The following is a 17,756-nucleotide window of genomic DNA, read 5'->3' as shown; positions in this document are numbered from 1 at the left end:
GATACTAAGACCAAGTTAATCAGTTTAAGGAGTCAATTGTTACATGACTTTGTTTGCTGATATGTCAAATGTGTGGAAAAGGTACCTTTTCGCAAATCCGGTCACATATTATATTGTAAGAAATGTCATCCTTGTAAGTATAACAAAACATGCAACACAAACACATGGTTTACTTGTGCATGTCATCATTGGGATTAAATAATCCATCCTGTACAAGATACATAAAGGTTCACTATCAGTCATCATCCTTATAAACATATCAGTCACCTTAAGTTCATTAATCCACCAGTCTGTAACAGAATTTCATAGCTGGGAACTTCAATTCTCTGTTGGAAACAAATGATAGTAAATAGAAAATTTTGGCTTAGATAGCAAGGAGGGTACACCATTAATCATTATTATCAAGCTGATTAACAAACCAATCTGATATGGTAGTATATATAGGCCCTTTCTCTAACAATTTGTTCTTTGGATTCATTATAAAGTGACAGTGTGGTAGTTTAATCAATTGTTGACATCACATAAACGGGAATGCCACTTTGAGTAAACTGCAAATTTTGAATGGGGAAATTTGCATGGAGAACTGCCAATCTGTGAAATTAAATTTTGTGAACTCCCTCCTCCCCCACCTGTAAAACCCTGCTCTACAGCAATGGCATGCACACATTAGCAGTGCCAACTAGGTGTCATGAGAACAGTTACAGCTATGTCATACTAGATATGTATATGTAAATGCCACATACATGTTGTATGTTATCACACTTAATGAACATTGTCAAATGACCGCCACACAGTTGCATTACAAGAACATACCCCACAGTCAGACGATGTACCTTTTGCAAATAAGCAAAAATACACAACAGCAATCTTTTTGGACTGGGACCAGTACTTTCTAATGATGCCTATAGAGGTATTGATGATGGTGTATTAATACAAATACTCTTACTATCCACTTGAGGATCTTATCTGGTGAGTGTTCTCATAGATAGTATATGTATATAACTAAGACTTGTGAAGTGTGTTTCTTGAATGTCAGTAGTCAAGATTAGTCCTGTGATGACAGACAGATAAATGGGCATGACTAGTTACATACTGTAGCATCTGCTCACATGTACATGCCACCGGTTGCCATGGCGTCATTAGTTTTCTTCATGATGAAGTAGAACTCTTTAAGACGGTAACATCACAATTATAGTTTGTGTGATGATGCTCCTTTGTGTAACCATGGCAACAATAATAGTTGTGTGAATGTGGTTGGCGCTCACCTGTCCTGCAGCAGCTTTGATCATGTGGGTGGACACTTTGTTATAGTCAATAAATGCTTCCCTTATCCCCTTGGCAACACAGCCATTCTGAGGCTGGAGAAGTACATGGCCCTCACAACACACACCAAGATGGCAACAACATATCACCACACCCACCTTTATGGTCCGTGCTACCACTCCCACTGGGCTCTGTAGTAAGGCTTCAATTATGTTTATTGTAGAAAACCAACATTGTAGAAAACCACTAAACACTATCTCTGTCTCACATGACTATCATCAGTCTAGCCCCCACCCCCTTACACTGCAAAGTTAAGCTAGGCTATTTGGTGATACCCGTCTCGTTCCTTAGCTCGTCTTTCAGCTGTGTCATCAGATGCCTGCCTTGAAGCAGGTCTTTGCCTTCAGCTCCAGTGTCTCCTGAGTCATCTGCTCTATACCAGTGCATCCCTGTGACAATTTGAAACAATGAGCAATTTTAACACACATTGTGTCATCAAATATGCCAACCACATAACAATTATTCAAATACGTGATTAGCAGCACCACTTCTAACATACAGTAATACAAGCATAGACATGCCCGGGACTATGATGCATGACTAATCTCCTTTAGTAAACATAAAGTTTCACCACAGCAGCACTATAGTATTGGAATACAATAGAATAATGGTATATGTTATAGCTCCCAACAGAACTGCTTCTAGAAACACCTACTACTGAAACTAGTACTGCATGTGCACACTAAAAGGATTAGAAAATGGCAAGCCATAGATTATATAGGATCAATGATAAAGCACGATCATGTCGGATTAGGTTTAGGTTAGGATTAGGTTAGGAGCTAGATTAGGATTAGGTTAGGTTAGGAAACCGGGTTACTAGGATTAGAGTTAGGGTATGCGTTAGGACTACTTTAAATCTCCCATGATCGTGTTTTATCGATGATTCGATTATATATTCCCTAGGTGGGGAATATATAATCTATGCCTGAACAATGTGACTTCCGTAAAACAAACAAAAATGGTAAATTCACAAAATGCAAAAAAATGAGTGCTTCCCTGCCAATTCACCTGAGTAAATGATGCAAACTTAGCTGTGCTTTTGGTGGGTCACCTGAACTGGACACTGAATGAATGACATATCAAATGAAGATAGCTACTCATGCAGTCTCAGGAAATCCAACTAACCAACAATTGCAGTTTACACTACCATACCATATAGATATATTCAGTGTTCACTATTTCATGTTCTTATAGCCTTCATTTCCTCCACTCCCAGCAAGTTCAGCCCATGGCGAATCTGTTTCAGTCATCTCGTGTGTTGTGAGTTGGCAAAGGAAATCTTCACCTACTGTAGTAAGACTAGCTGCCTGTATAATTCGCTCTTTGACTTCGCTACATCACTTGAGAAGAAGAACCTCGAGGAACCCAGCTGGGTTGATTCGAGGGTTTTGTCCCCGAGATTCACCAACCCCCTGAGTAATGTGACTTTACGTAAAACAAACAAAAACGGTAAATTCACCAAACGAGAAAAATTTTCTAAGTCAGAAGTGGGCCCCCAAAAAAAATTGGCACGGTGCCATGCGATCGAGTGTGCAATTTACGACCTACTATCGTTTCACACCTGGTAGTTCACGCGATTTAAGACCTAATTTCGTTTCACACCTGGTGGTTCACGAGACCTCCTTGTGGTTCTTATAGTGCTTGCGAGGTGTGAGCTTCAACGAGTTAGCTAGCTAGTCAGTATGTCGAAAGAAGGTCACAGAGAGCTGTTCGAAAAGTTCTACAGACCGAAGTATTTTGATCACACCACTACAAACAAGACAGTATCAGAGGAGAAGGCTAAGAAAATCATAGACGTTTTGAATGGAATTGAAAGACTGAGCGATGTTTCAAACTCCTCAAATTCTGGGTTATTAAAACGAAGCTAGAAGTTTGCTTTATTAAACTATCCAGAGTTGAAGTTAGAAAATGTCCTATGTCTGCCAGCCAAGCAAAGGGTAAGAAATGATGGTTTTTTGTGCCTCTCTTCACAAAACTATATTACAGAATGATAATGACAAAACTGTCTTTGGTCATCATCACATAGTGGCAACAGCTGAGAAGTTTTATGATATATTAGAGCGTGTGCACTCAACGGAAAATGGGCATGTAGGCTACAAGAAAACGCTTGCAGAGGTATGGGAATTGTGTATGCTGTCATATTATTAAAGTGTCACCAAGTTTTATGGTCACTGAGACTGCGTAATATAGTGAAGATGGGGTGGTCCTATGTTTATATTAAAGCCACGCTTAATTTAATTTTGTAACTAAACATGTGAGCCCATTCCTTGGAGTACTGAGTTGGAAATAATACTGAGATAATAAAAGAAATCATTACGTGCGTGCAATGCAGGCTTTGCTGAGATGATCAACTAATGTTTTAGCCTATTGTGGAAGTAGTTTTGGGAATATAGTGCTACACAGTAGAAAATTGAGCAAAGAAATCAATTTGAACAGTGAATATACTGACTACAAGTGCTTATATTCACAGCCATAACTTTAGAAGAGTTTGAAAATTTGGTTTGGATGTTGACCATAATATATTGGCATATATCTATCAGGGATATAATGAATTGGTTAAAATAGTAAAATAGTAATGGTTAATTCCAGATGAGTTAGCTAGCTGCATGGTGCTTGGTTTTTAGAAGTAGCACAACATCAACTTGTTTCTGATTGCACTAGTGTGTTAACTGTTCTTGTTATGGCATAGCTATGTTATACACATTTGGCTATGACTGCTTTATTAGAGTGTCTTGATTTCAATACTTAAAGGTATAGGAGTGCAGTTTCCATTGTTTTGTTTTCAACAGCAGCTGACTGCAATTAAAGGACATAATTGTGTGGCTCTGAAGTGTGGCATGTATGTGTTCTGATTGTTTAAGAGTGTGGTCCAGTCATGTCATTGTATCATTGAAGCTACATGTATTGTATCTGTCAGTAGTTTAAATGTCAAATAGTTGTTTGACTTGTTCTTCTAAGGAAAGTGTCTATACAGAAATTTAACACCTTATTATTATGGTTTCCTTGCATGAAGGAGATGATCATGTAATATAACAGAAAACAGACACTTGTCAGAACCAGAAAGGTTTATCCGTGAGTTTGTTATTGTGGTGGCCATGTACTGCTTGCTTTGGTTTGGCCTCTGACGTTGTGACAAGTCAGACAGACAGTCAGGCAGACAAAAAATGAGTTTTGACGATTTAAAAAAATACAGGATTGATGTTTGATACACTAAGACTATTCAAAACTCATTTTCATCTCATATTTGTATGGTTTTCAACTACAACATTCTGAGAGGATTTATTTTCTTTAGTATTTGATAGCAGTACCTATTTCACACTTTGCCCACTTTTGTTTGTATGTCTAATTATATTTCCCGGCATTCTTAAGTATGTGTATTCAAACTTGCCCACAATTATCATATTTCTAATTGTGTTACTATTGTAGGTCCAAAGAATGTATGAAGGTTTGCCAAGGGAGGCAGCTCAATATTTTTGTAGCACATGCCATATTTGCCAGCTGAAGCAGCCACAGAATTGTACTGCTCCTTTGAAGCCAATCATTTCATCAGGATTTTTAACGCGTTGTCAGGTTTGTTGTGGGAGAGAGTATAATTTACATAGAGGATTATTCACTCTTGCTTATTTTAGATTGATTTGATAGATATGAGGCACATGCCAGATGATTCTTATTGCTACATTGCACATTACATGGACCACTGGTCAAAGTTTCACGTGCTATGGCCACTGATAAACAAGAGCACCATTGAAGTAGCTAGTGGGCTTGTGCACAAGGTTTTCCCATATTTTGGGCTCCCCAAAATATTGCAGTCAGATAATGGAAGGGAATTTGTTAATGAAGTTATTAGAGAGATATTGAAGTCGTGGCCAGGAGAAGTGACAATAATCAATGGTAGACCTCGCCATTCACAGTCACAAGGTTTAATTGAAAAGGGCAACCATCTTGTAGAAATGCAGTTGCAAGCATTTAAATGTGAGCACAAGGATTCCAACTGTGTATCTTGGACTGACTGACTGACTGCCATGTATTCAATGTAAGTACTAGTATGAGCCCAACTAATATGTAATGTTCAGTTACTAAGCATCACAAAATAATCATTTTTGCATTGTGGGGATTGTTTTTCTACAGAACTGCATGAAAAGATGCCTCAAACATTTACAACCTATAAGTCTAAGTGTTTATTTTAGCACCTTAGGTTACTTTATTCATCCACAAAGTGGTCATTTGGTTTAAAATGGTATCACTACAACCAGTGACACCTACAATCATTTCTTTTTTGTGTCTACAATTTAAACCCACAATTGATGTTTGCAAACCTCTGTATAAAAGTAATGTGGTGAATGTAGGTTTGTCTTCCTTCACCTATTAGGTGAGCATACCAGAGTGGTATATATTACTTATACCATGACCACTTGGGATTTGCCTGATATATATGCCCGCGTCCCCAGGCCTGCGGTCCTCGGGCTTGGGCATGTAATAGTTATACCATGGCTGCGAGGGATTTTGCTGATATATACACCTAAAGCCCAAGGGCTGCAGGCCCGAGGGCTACGGGTGTATATGTCAGCAAAATCCCAAGCAGCCATGGTACAAGTGATATATATCACTTGGGGCGCACTCACCTAATAGGTGAAAGAACTAATGAGAACTCATCCTATTTGTTTTATACAGTAGCATCTGAAGATCGATTGTGGTTTTAATAGCGTGGGCTAATAGCCATCAAAACGTTGTCCATACATTAAAACGTCATTAATACGTTACTATGCTTCAACACGCAATGTTAGAAAACTTGTGATTGTGGGATGGAGTTTATATTGTTATTAGTTTTGTACTAAGTTAAGCCAACTAACTTCGCTATTGGGACAGTAAGTAAGTTATTATATTAAGTTAAGTACTTAGAACTGTAAGTTACTAACCTATTTCAACGTAGCAGTAGTAGCTTTGCTGTTCCTTGGTCTGTTCAAAGGCTGATACGCGGTGGGTAGAAATACGCATCCACAATCGCCCAAACAATTATTTTGTGCCTTCATTATCCTTTAGTAACAACCAACTACTCTATCTTAGCCTATGTACTAAGCTTAGCAACCTCTACAAAACCGAGTCCCACAATACAAAGCTCTATGTCGCTCAATATAATGAGTCAAAGCGCATCGATTCTTTGAACTGGCTGGGTATCAAAGTCATTGGCAAACCGCTTTCCCATGATATTGCCCGGGCAATATGCGAGTTAAACACCGAGCGGCGCCTTTGAACGCCCACACTAAAGTGGTATATATATATATATATATATATATATATCAAGCAAATCCCTCGTGGCAATGATATAACTATTAAATAACTACACAATAGTCTTTTGGTGACCAAGGGAAGATAAATTAGTTGCTTGGCAACCAATGTACTGTGTTAAATACAAGGATTGAGACAATTCCATAGTGCTTGTGCTTAATAAAAAATCTCATCATGGATCAGAGTGGTGTGATTTGCAGTGATCACATGTACCAATATTTGAATGTCAGTTTCTGTGCAAACCCTTTGTGTGGAGCATGAATTCCATACTGTAGAAGATCAAAGCATTGTAAAAGACATGTTATTATTGGTCATGTACCACATGAAATTTCATTTCTTGCACCATTGACAAATTTCTAACATTTCTTTTCTTGCATAGCTGCACCTTGTGTTGTAGCTTTATGTTTGTCCGCATGCACTTTATGATAATGTTTTATGCTTAACAAATGATATAAGATTAATATAATATATGTGTCTTTAATGACCAGACTCTATGGTATGCATTTCCCTTTTCAGTTTGCATGAAAATAATTTTATATGAAGCAAATTCCTCTGACATGATCCCTAATTTTCAACATTAATTTTATTTTGTACACTTTAGGGGAAGCACAATAGCAGTGTATTCATGACCTATTCATCTCATCACAATGGTGCAACCATTTGCATGCAAACCTGGGTATGTACAGACAGAAATAAAACTAATCTTGCTATTAGATAATGCAGTATTACTGAATTATATATAATCTATTTATTATCTCCCACTATGTAAGAAATAACACCAGCTACGGTCTCAGCAAAGATGAAGTAAATATTAAATCAGCTGTTATGAAGTTTTTTGTTGTCAAAATAGCTGTCATTAATCTCATTGCATAAATTCCTGTAGTGCATACATCATCTTTCCTGTGTGTGTTTGTACACTACGCATAAAATCCAGCCGTCCAGCCTATACCCTGGCATCGGGTTGTTAAGCACATGCACTAATAATTTTCAGAGAAAAGTTTTGTAAAAATCATACCATCTGTTAGACACATGCATCTAATAAATTTAAAAAAAAATTAATTAAAGTAGGGATTTTTCCACCAAGCTATGCTGTAATACCATCATTCTTCTCTTGTATTGCTACTTTTTATCGCTTGGATCCCTACTTCAGTTTTAAATTAATATTTAATATATTAGTTTGTTTGGTTTTTTTGTTATAGTATACAACTATACAAGTATGACTGTTCTATTAGTGACTGTTTTAGTATCTCAAGTCAGCCTTTCACCTAACCAGGGCGTGTGTCACTATTTCATATTTTAGTATTATGAATACAACTAGGCCAATGATAATGGGGCGTGTCATCAGGATAGACTGTTAAGAGGCGTGGTGGTCTTGGTGTTCGATTGTTATTAATTAATCAATCAGCATCGCATTAATTAATTAATAGGTATTGCACTAAACCTATCATGAAGTTACAGATATCTATTGTGCGTAAGCACTTAAAAGAAGAGTATTGATAGTGAAAATTAATGCCTCGATATGGATTCATTGCAACAACTAGAAGACGATCAGCCTGATTGAAGATAAAAGTAAAGACAAGGCACTGAGGGAGTAGAGAGTACAAACTTGTTGGAACCCCAAAAGGCATATCCCACTGGTGAGTATGTTATTGTAGTGTAAAATGGTGGCCATGTGTTGCTTTTTTTTGGACTCTAGGCTTGCAACTGTGGGCGGGCAGGCAGGTAGGTAAAATCTGAGTTTTTGCAAATTCTATATCCAGCCGCCTATCGCCTATCATACAGTACAATAGTACTATATAGTAGGGGTTGGTAAGAAATCATTTGATTTCATGAATTTTTGCACCTTAAAAATGGCCTTGAAATAAGTTTTACCCCAAAAACCACCTGGAATACATTAGTACTGCTGTAATGATGCTGTACCTTGGTTAAACAAAGCGAGAAGTCAAATATTTTGATGTACAGCGAGTTTTAAAATTTTCTAAATTCACCTGGATTTCGTCTGCCTGCCTGCCTGCCTGCTGTAAAACCTAGGTCTACGGCTCCAGAAATTTCAGACAGCTACGGTAATGATGGCAGATTCATGAATCTGTTGTTCCAATTACGTTCTGTCCACTGCACCATGCTGTTTGCTTTCATCATTCATTCACTTCTTTGTTCTTCTCGAAGGATAATTAATAGTTGCGGTGCTTAATAGTTGCGGCGTGCGCCACAACCCACACACGTGATTTTAACGAAGTGTGAGTAGAGTCTCGTCCTCGCAGACCCATTCTCCAGAGTAGTGCTTATCGATTAGAGATTATAAGCCCCCCCTCCGAAAGAGTTTGGTGAAATGCCCATACCATTTTTGTCCGAGAAATTGCCAACTCTGGCGAGTGTTTAATAACTACACAAGAGGTGATGATTTGAGGTAAGCTTTGCTTTTGTAAAGTATGTACTGCGCAGCTATAAAATGATAAATACTGTTTAATCGTCACCTTTTGTAAAATCTTGTGTAAGTATTAAACACCAATTATCACTCACCAGAGTTGACGATTTCTCGGACAGAAATGGTATGGGCATTTCACCAGACCCTTTTGGAGGGGACGCTTATAATCTCTAATCGATAAGTGCCATCCCAGAGAATGAGTCTGTGAGGACGAGACTAGTGTGAGTATGTGTGCATAAGACGAGGGGTGAACGGGTGCAGTACCCAAGGAGTTGTCTGTAGCATTTATTAATGCTGGTAATCGTTTTGTATAGTCTTAATTACCAGTTTAGTTTTTTGTGAGGTAGCTAGCTAATAATGTCCTTGAGGGGTGGATCCACCTTGAGGTCCAGACTTCTAAAAGCAAGGGTTCTACTCTTAATGGTGGGCTCTCCAGCGATGTTTTACTGTAAATCACCATTAGAAATGCAGCTGAAGCTTTTAACAGTTACTGTAAATAGCTTTAATACAAAATGATTATTATTTTCAGAGGCGCTTATTGCGTACGAATGTACAAGATAGCTGCTTCAAGTGATATTACTATGTGAAAAACAAAAAGAGTATAATATAGCTAGCTAGCTAGACAAAAAAAGTAAACAAAACTAGCTATTTAAAAAATTAAAAATTTTAAAAGGAAGTAGGGATTGGTATAATATACTTGCTACAAAAAGTAAGGAAACAAGCTCAAAAAGTTACAGTTGAAATGAGAAATGATCCAGCTGTAAAAAGTAAGGAAACAAGATTAGACAACTACTTGCTAAAATGAGATTCACTTTAATCCCTACTTTTGGCTAATTTGATGGTCTCATTTCAAGATGCTAGCCAAAAGTATAGGGATTAAAGTGTATCTCATTTTAGCAAGTAGTCGTCTAATCTTGTTTCCTTACTTTTTACTGCTGGATCATTTCTAGTTTCAACTGTAACATTTTTGAGCTTGTTTCCTTACTTTTTGTAGCATGTATCCCATCCAAAAACAGCTTATAGCTGTAAAAAAAGTGCGCGTCCAAGTAAAGCAGAGTTAACTGCGACAAAAAGTAATGATATCATAATGCGGCCATGTGCGAGGTGTGCAAGTTGTAAAATTAATATTAGCTAATCAGATAATACAATGTTATTGTTAAAGTGTTAATGAGAACTATGTGATGCTGCTAGTTTTTAAGTGTGTGAGCATCTTCATAAATGCCACATAAATTTAATTCTCAATAAAGCAATGTGTATAGATTCTCTGATAGTAATAAATAGTTTGAGTTTGGCCACCTTTCCTTTGTTCGTAGCATTGCTATATACAGGAAAGGCGGCCAAACTCAAACTATTTATTACTATCAGAGAATCTATACACATTGCTTTATTGAGAATTAAATTTATGTGGCATTTATGAAGATGCTCACACACTTAAAAACTAGCAGCATCACATAGTTCTCATTAACACTTTAACAATAACATTGTATTATCTGATTAGCTAATATTAATTTTACAACTTGCACACCTCGCACATGGCCGCATTATGATATCATTACTTTTTGTCGCAGTTAACTCTGCTTTACTTGGACGCGCACTTTTTTTACAGCTATAAGCTGTTTTTGGATGGGATTTCAATACTTTTTGTTAGAATAAGCAATGTACTGTTGATAACAGTAGGTGAGTTTCCATGGTTTTGACAGAAACCCCAGATTACAGTGACAGAATATTAAAATATAACTGTAATTTTAGTGGCCAGGGCCGCCCACATTGGGGGTAACTGGGGTATTTTGCCCCCTACCACAGCCCGAAAGGGGCCACTTGAATACCTGTTTAAAGAAAGATCGATATACTCTAATAGAGCAGTCAGGATCTAGACCCTTCCTTGCCCCTGGGCCCCTCTTTAACTCTTTTTCCTGGGCCCTCTAATTTCTCAGGGTGGCCCTGTTAGTGGCATGCAACTGCAGTCAACTAACACCCATTTTAACTATTAAACCCTAACAACGCTTTGCCTTTCATCTTGTACTGCATTGAAACGATCAAATACTCTATTAGAGCAGTCACAAAACAGCTGTAACACAGCAATCAATATTTAGCATAGTTACAACTTTTGCTTAGCATCGGATTGTATAGTTTAAATTACTAGCTACTTACAGACTTTACAATATAAAAATATGGCACTTGTAGAAATGTGACTGTTCTATTAGAGTATCTCGATCTACTTCAAGCATTGACTAATTCAAGTGAAGAAGCTACGCCCCTGCCAAGAGATCTTGTGAAATGAAATGAGAATAGTAAAGAAAAGGCAAGTATGTACAGAGACAATAGAGGGGCGCGTAATTATGTCCTGTAGTAAATAAACGCCTTTAAAATTTATATTACTACTAAATAAACGCACCAGAATAGGCTTGTGTGGCTGTTGTCTCCAAGGTTGTCTCATTACTTGTCTTTTCGTGTTGAAGGGATTTAGTCGCAATTGGTGAGTTTAACTATACATGTATTTGTGTTGTAAAACTTAATTGTAAAAAGGCGATTAGCACACATCATGATAAACATGTATTTGTCACAGTAGAGTCTCTCACGAAGTCACGATTATTACGAGACATTGGACCAGGGTAAAAATTTACTGCTATATTTAGAGGTTGTAGCGTTTGTATATCTTAGTATCTTAATAAATAATCCCCCATGATCACTAATCACTAATAGTACAGTGAAAACTGGTCATTATTCAGGCCGTAGGGACAAAATTTTCTGACCTTGCCTTTTAAAGAAGTGGCTGCATTAAGCGGCCTTAAAAAAAGGTAAGAAGCATGCTGTTCTAACTGGCTATAGAGATGGATTTAGTGTATGACAGCGTATGAGACAGTGAGTGCTGGTAGCAAGGGGGCAGCCAATCTGTTAGAGCACCAAAAGCACTGCTTCAGACATAGGCAGTTGACTGTCAGCCCCAAGTGTAAAAAGTTTCACTATTGGTCCTTATAAGCTCCTGATGAAGAAAGTGATGAAGTCATTATCCATAGGATATATTTTTCAGAGTATCCTTTTCAGTTCTACAATATAGTAGCCAAGCATAAGATGAACATAACACAGCATTCCAGTAGTTTAGTGGTGACCACAACACTGCCTGAGTTAAACTGTGGTGAGATTTGAAACTACCAGAAGCCCTGGAATGTCTTCAACACATGAAATACCAAATATCTAATGCCTGGCTTTCTTCCACAGTGGACCTGTCTTGGTGGCCACTTGTACAGAAGGGAAACAGCTGCCACACAGTCTTGCGAGTGAAACAGCTAATTGCCACACCCCTTAATTATCAATTTGTAAAATCTTTAGCAAAATTGTGTGTGCGAGCAAGTGCGATGTGGCAGTGCCGTGTATATGGTTGCTGCCTAGCAGTGACACATCACGAGTATTGAAGTCACAATGCATTACTGTATCATCCATCTAAATACAATCTCTGAATGTGTCATTTTGTGTAGAGAGCAATCTTCCACAAGAAGTGACCTGCAGGTTTCAGTGTATATTGTTAACCATTAATATTGTGAACTATATGTACAGTGAAACCTCACTTAGTGGCCACCTCTTTAATAAGACCACCTCATTATATTGGCCACCTCTAGTAGGTCCCAAATATAACTAAGCATTACTTATGACCTCATTAATAAGGCCACCTTGTTATTCAGGCCAAATTTTTTGGTCCCACAGCCTGCCATATTAATGAGGTTTCATTGTACTTATGTGAATTTTTATTTTTCGTAACTTTTCTTCAGGTTTACTGATGGGCACTATGAAGCATTGTTGACTGGTACGTGTATAATGTGGTGACTTGAAATTCTAAAACAGTACGTAGCATGTCTTGTATGTACATGTAATGTGTTGTAATGTGTCCACACATCCACACATCTTAGAAATAAATATAATTGTATTCTCTATAAATAGTCAGTTCCATTGTGCCACTGGGTCATAAGTTGGTTGAATATGGATCATCCAGGGCACTTGAGTCACATTTTGGCCTGGCCAAGTGGATCTCATCCACTGACAGAATATACAGGATCAGATCACGTGTATAAATTACGGTGGAACTTGTTTATTGCCACCTTCACTCATTCAGCAGGTAACAGTGTATAAATTCTCAATTGGAATTGGCTTTTCAAGAGTGGTTGTCTTTCTATACTAGTGGCCATTAAGACAGGTTGTACTGATAGATAGAGTGTACATACTAGAGATGCAACAATATCCTCCACTTAGTGTCGTTTGATAGTGATGCAATGGAGACTATGTATTATTGCATTTAAGTACTATACTATTATATTGCAACTCTAGCACGTATTTATAACAGGAATGTTTGTTAACCATTTAGACATGCTGGAGCCACACCCACTCATCTGGATTCTACAAATGAAGTCATACCAACTTGTTGTCATCATACTTACTCGTTACTCCCTTGGATGAATATACATGCCGTCATGTGAGACTTGCTACCATGGCGGGCCACTGGAAAACATTTGCATAGCAGTTATATTACAGTCATTATTGTACAATTCTTACATTATTGTTGTGAAAAGTGTTTGGTATTCATGTGTCTCCTCTGTATGTTGTAATTACATGTGTAATTTTGTGTGGGGGTGCTATAAAATGCAATAATGCATGGTGACAATTGTATTAGGCGATTTTGCACACTTCCTTTTTAAGCTAGCTACATGTGCTAATTACTCACAGCTTGTGTCAACAACTGGTAACCGCAGTTGTACTCTTGTGTCATTCTTTAAGCCGCGCCCTTAGAGGGACTAATTTCAAAACGAAGGATGGTATGCAGCACCATAGATTATATCAAGAGTTCATAATATATATATATTATGAACTCTTGATTATATCTATGGACTATAATCTATGGCAGCACACTTCTTGGTGGCTATAGTACTGATTAACTACATAGAGCGCCAGTTCATCAATACCCAGTGACCGCAGTTGTGCTCTGCGTCATTCTTTAAATTCCGAGTAAAATTCTTAGAGAGCAAATGACATGGGGGCGACTAAATTCAAATTTCAAACTAGCCATTCTCGAAAACAAATGTTTCAATCTGAACGAAACTTTTAGAACAGTTTAAAGACACATTGCCCTACATGCCAAGCGAGTATTGCGGAAAACAACAATCTGGGATTTGTATTTGGCCTCTAGGTCGACTGAGGACGACTGAAACTTCGTTTGGTGCTGAAACCACGACTGTAGGGTAATCATGTATGGTGAAATCGATGATGTGAATCTTGAGGTGATTGAGTGAATACTGAAGCGATAACAGGGCGATCAATGTTCGGAATGCACAAAGGAACGCAAGGCATACACCTGCGGTTGCGTCTAACCGCATGCGATAAAAAAAAAAAAAAAAAAAAAATGAAACTTCACCTTTGATGTCGGCAACCTCGATCACGAAACAATCAGCATGGATTTGCTTCACTGCTTGTGTGGTAGTTACTAGTGACACGATGAGTTCAACTCCAGAGTTTCAGAGGGATAGCGTAAGTGACGGGTGGATTACAGGAAGGCCGAATTTGACAACGTTCGTTCTTGTAAAATCCTCACGTAGTGGTCGCGTCATTTATTGTCTGCGGCGCGCGTTTCTGCTTTACTGGCCGCGCGACTCACTACCGTGAGTCTTGATATTATACCAATACCTACTTCCTTTTAAAATTTTTCATTTTTTAAATAGCTAGTTATATAGTGTTCTCTTGTTTTTAATGTTGTATTTGACATTAGATGGACTAATATTATTCCGTAAAGGTGATTTTCATCGTGTAAGATGTCTCTAGGATGATTTTTAAAGGCAGAATTTTAGGTAGCATGTGTCATTTTTTGGGGGATCCCTACTTAAACAGTACTACTGTACTGTTTGATTATTGTGGGTTTGATATGGAATCACTACATTGTAATAGAGTATTATAGTCCATGGTCACCGCTCCACTGTATAAAGATATTTGTAGGTGAAATCCTTTATAATGTTGTGATCCAGATAACCAGCTTTTCTTCCCGTGCTTTGTCTCGTGATGGGGGATCTCCCATGTGTGCTTATCAGCCATGGTTAATTGCAAGAATAATCCAATTCTACAGTATATTATGACAAGTGTTAGGATGCTAGGAGGGATCATTATAGTACAAGTTCTTAAACAAGGAAATCATCACCCGAAGTGCAAATAAACTAGCATGGCTAAAGTAGGGATACAATTTGCACTTCAGGTGATGATCTTGTTTAAGAACTTTTTGTCCATACTAGTTTGTGAAATTCCTAGTTACTAATTCTTCCTTACATTTGTTTTTGGAACTTCTATAACACAGCACCAACAGAGTAAACGGCACCTATAATAATTGTACTGCAAAATACATGCCACTATATTTACAGCATTATTAATAAGCAATGTGGCTGTTTTCACCTAGTTTTTGATTACATTCTGCCCATTTAACAGTCCTACGCATGGAGAATGATACATGAAGCTGGCCTACAACCAATCTGCTCAACTCACTTTGATGTTTGAAGGCATGGCATGAAATTTACAAATCATTTCCATTTTGTTTTGGTGTGATAGGCAATGCAAAAATACAAAGCATTGGTGCACTACCATGAATCAATATTGTGTTGGGTTGAAGTGAAGTCTAACAGTGAAAAAATCAAACCTGTAGCCTTAGCTGTAATTGATTTACACTTGTCTGAAGGCACTAGTAAATCAATCAGTCACAAAAAGCATTTTGCACTGAAGGTTTTATTATGCCTAACCAATATTTCATGAAGTTATTACGAGTGAAAAAGCACATCTTGAGACTAATACAGCACTAGCTTTGTCTTGTGCTGTATCTGAACCCATTCAATACTTTATGTTTACTGTACAGCTTTGTAACAATGCGTTGAGAAATATTAACAAATTATTAGTGCTAACTTAAGTGCCAATATTTTGGCAATAGACCCAGTCATACACTTTACAGGATGATTTAGTTTACTTGTTGCCATTTTTCCCTTTTATGTGATACAAAGGGAACCATAAGTTGTGTGCCTTTTGCATGCCATTCATAGTGTAGTTGTATCACTAGTGACGTAACACTTAGCAGGGGCAGAGTTTTTAGTTGTGGGGTCTGGCCATCTGGGGGTGTAGCTAGGCTTATCCCAGAGTGACATGCCTTCAATCTAGGGAGGTCTGGAGGCATGCCCCCTTCCACTAGGAAATTTTGAGGATTAGGGTCTTTCTGACAGTGATTTCAGCAGTCACTATTAATATTTGTTGACTAGCTGTTGTATTAGGGTGACTGCTCTATTAGGGCATATCAATCTTAATGTATTTATCGAACAGTATGGTAGTACTGTTAAAAGTAGGGATCCTCATAAATGATGCACAACTCTTCATCTTTTAAAACCATCCTAGGAACATCTTACATGATGAAAATCACCTTTACAGAATAATATCAGTCCATCTACGTAACATCAAATACTGTATTAAAATCAAGAAAACACTTACAGGCAGCTGGATATAGAATTTTAAAATAATTACCCAAACAATTTTTTGCCTGGCTGTCTGCTTGCCTCATCATGGTCACAAGGCTGGAGGCCAAACAAAGCAGTATATGGCCGCCATTTTTATGCCACAATAGTTAACAAACTCACTAGTGGGATGTGCCTTTTAGGGTTATGATGAGTGCATGCCTTCTGCTCTCTGTCTTTCCTTTTATATTCAATCAGGCTGGTCATCATCTTCATGCAATGAAACTATATCCAGGTGTTAATTTTCCATATTAACATTTCCTTGAGAAAGTGCTTACACTACTGTAAAAGATACTGGACACCTGGTAATGCTGGTAACTTCATGATAGGTTTGAGACCATGCCCATTAACTATCTTGTGTATTACAATCAAGCATGGAGACCACACATCTTGTATTATTTACCTATACTGTGTAACTTCAACAAGAGAAGATAAACTTACAGACAAATCAAAAATAACAATTAGCTATAATAAGTTTAATTATAGACTTAAATATACTTGATGTGAATTAGAGTCTCTTGGCAATCTATTTAATGTAACACAGTGACCACACCCCTTATTGGTTTAGAATAATATCACAGTGATAATAAGGAATAGTGGCCATGCTTTAGTCTTGGTTGATTCGAGATACTCTAATACAGCAGTCACCCTAATAGAACAGTCACACTTGTATAGCTGTATGAAAACTAAAAAATAAAAAACGAAGAGTAGGGATCCAAGCAATAAAAGAACATTCAAGCAACCATTGACAATTAAATTGTGGAACAAATTACCAGATACTATTAATTATTTGTAGAACATTACAAAACTAATTAACAGTTCATCTTTGCACACATACCACACCTTTATATATGTACATTTGCACTCACTTGTCAAGTTCTGTACATCACATATAATTAAGTAATTAAAAAGAAATGAATGATGGTATATTACAACATAGCATGGTGGGAAAATCCCTCTGGCTACTTTGGCATTCAACAAAATAATTGTTATAACATGCCAATGCAGGGATTTTCTCACTGTAATACCATCATTCATTTATTGTTTCACTACTTTTTATCATGTGGATCCCCACTTCATTTTTAAATTGAAAAATATACTAGTAGTATGTATATACAATCCAGTTGATTAACTGGAATTGCTGGTAGTTAAGTATTTGTATAGTTAGTTAGCTATTTGATGTAATTCAAACAGCGCAATTG

General features: G+C 37.4%; 3 long non-coding RNA genes across 7 annotated transcripts; 2 read left to right on the top strand and 1 right to left on the bottom strand.

The window, feature by feature from the left end:
- Nucleotides 1-102: 102 nt before the first annotated feature.
- On the bottom strand, nucleotides 103-2,805 carry LOC136267365 (uncharacterized). 5 transcript variants are annotated; one of them, XR_010706656.1, is made up of 7 exons: nucleotides 2,476-2,805; nucleotides 1,266-1,712; nucleotides 1,110-1,212; nucleotides 947-1,051; nucleotides 814-902; nucleotides 268-326; nucleotides 103-208 (listed from the first exon to the last, which is right to left on the bottom strand). It is a non-coding gene; the product is annotated as an uncharacterized lncRNA (long non-coding RNA). The 5 variants fall into 5 exon arrangements; XR_010706658.1 differs by having other exon boundaries at nucleotides 954-1,051; XR_010706657.1 differs by having other exon boundaries at nucleotides 814-1,051; nucleotides 2,476-2,560; nucleotides 2,613-2,805.
- A 545-nt stretch (nucleotides 2,806-3,350) lies between these two features.
- Nucleotides 3,351-5,328, top strand: LOC136267331 (uncharacterized). The gene is made up of 3 exons (XR_010706642.1): nucleotides 3,351-3,438; nucleotides 4,750-4,893; nucleotides 4,953-5,328. It is a non-coding gene; the product is annotated as an uncharacterized lncRNA (long non-coding RNA).
- A 5,276-nt stretch (nucleotides 5,329-10,604) lies between these two features.
- LOC136266778 (uncharacterized) lies at nucleotides 10,605-13,624 on the top strand. The gene is made up of 3 exons (XR_010706281.1): nucleotides 10,605-11,510; nucleotides 12,802-12,873; nucleotides 13,392-13,624. It is a non-coding gene; the product is annotated as an uncharacterized lncRNA (long non-coding RNA).
- Nucleotides 13,625-17,756: the final 4,132 nt, after the last annotated feature.

This window comes from Dysidea avara, chromosome 9, assembly GCF_963678975.1.
Source record: "Dysidea avara chromosome 9, odDysAvar1.4, whole genome shotgun sequence".
In the NCBI taxonomy this organism is placed as follows: Eukaryota; Metazoa; Porifera; class Demospongiae; order Dictyoceratida; family Dysideidae; genus Dysidea; species Dysidea avara.
This window is presented reverse-complemented; position numbering and strand designations above follow the sequence as displayed.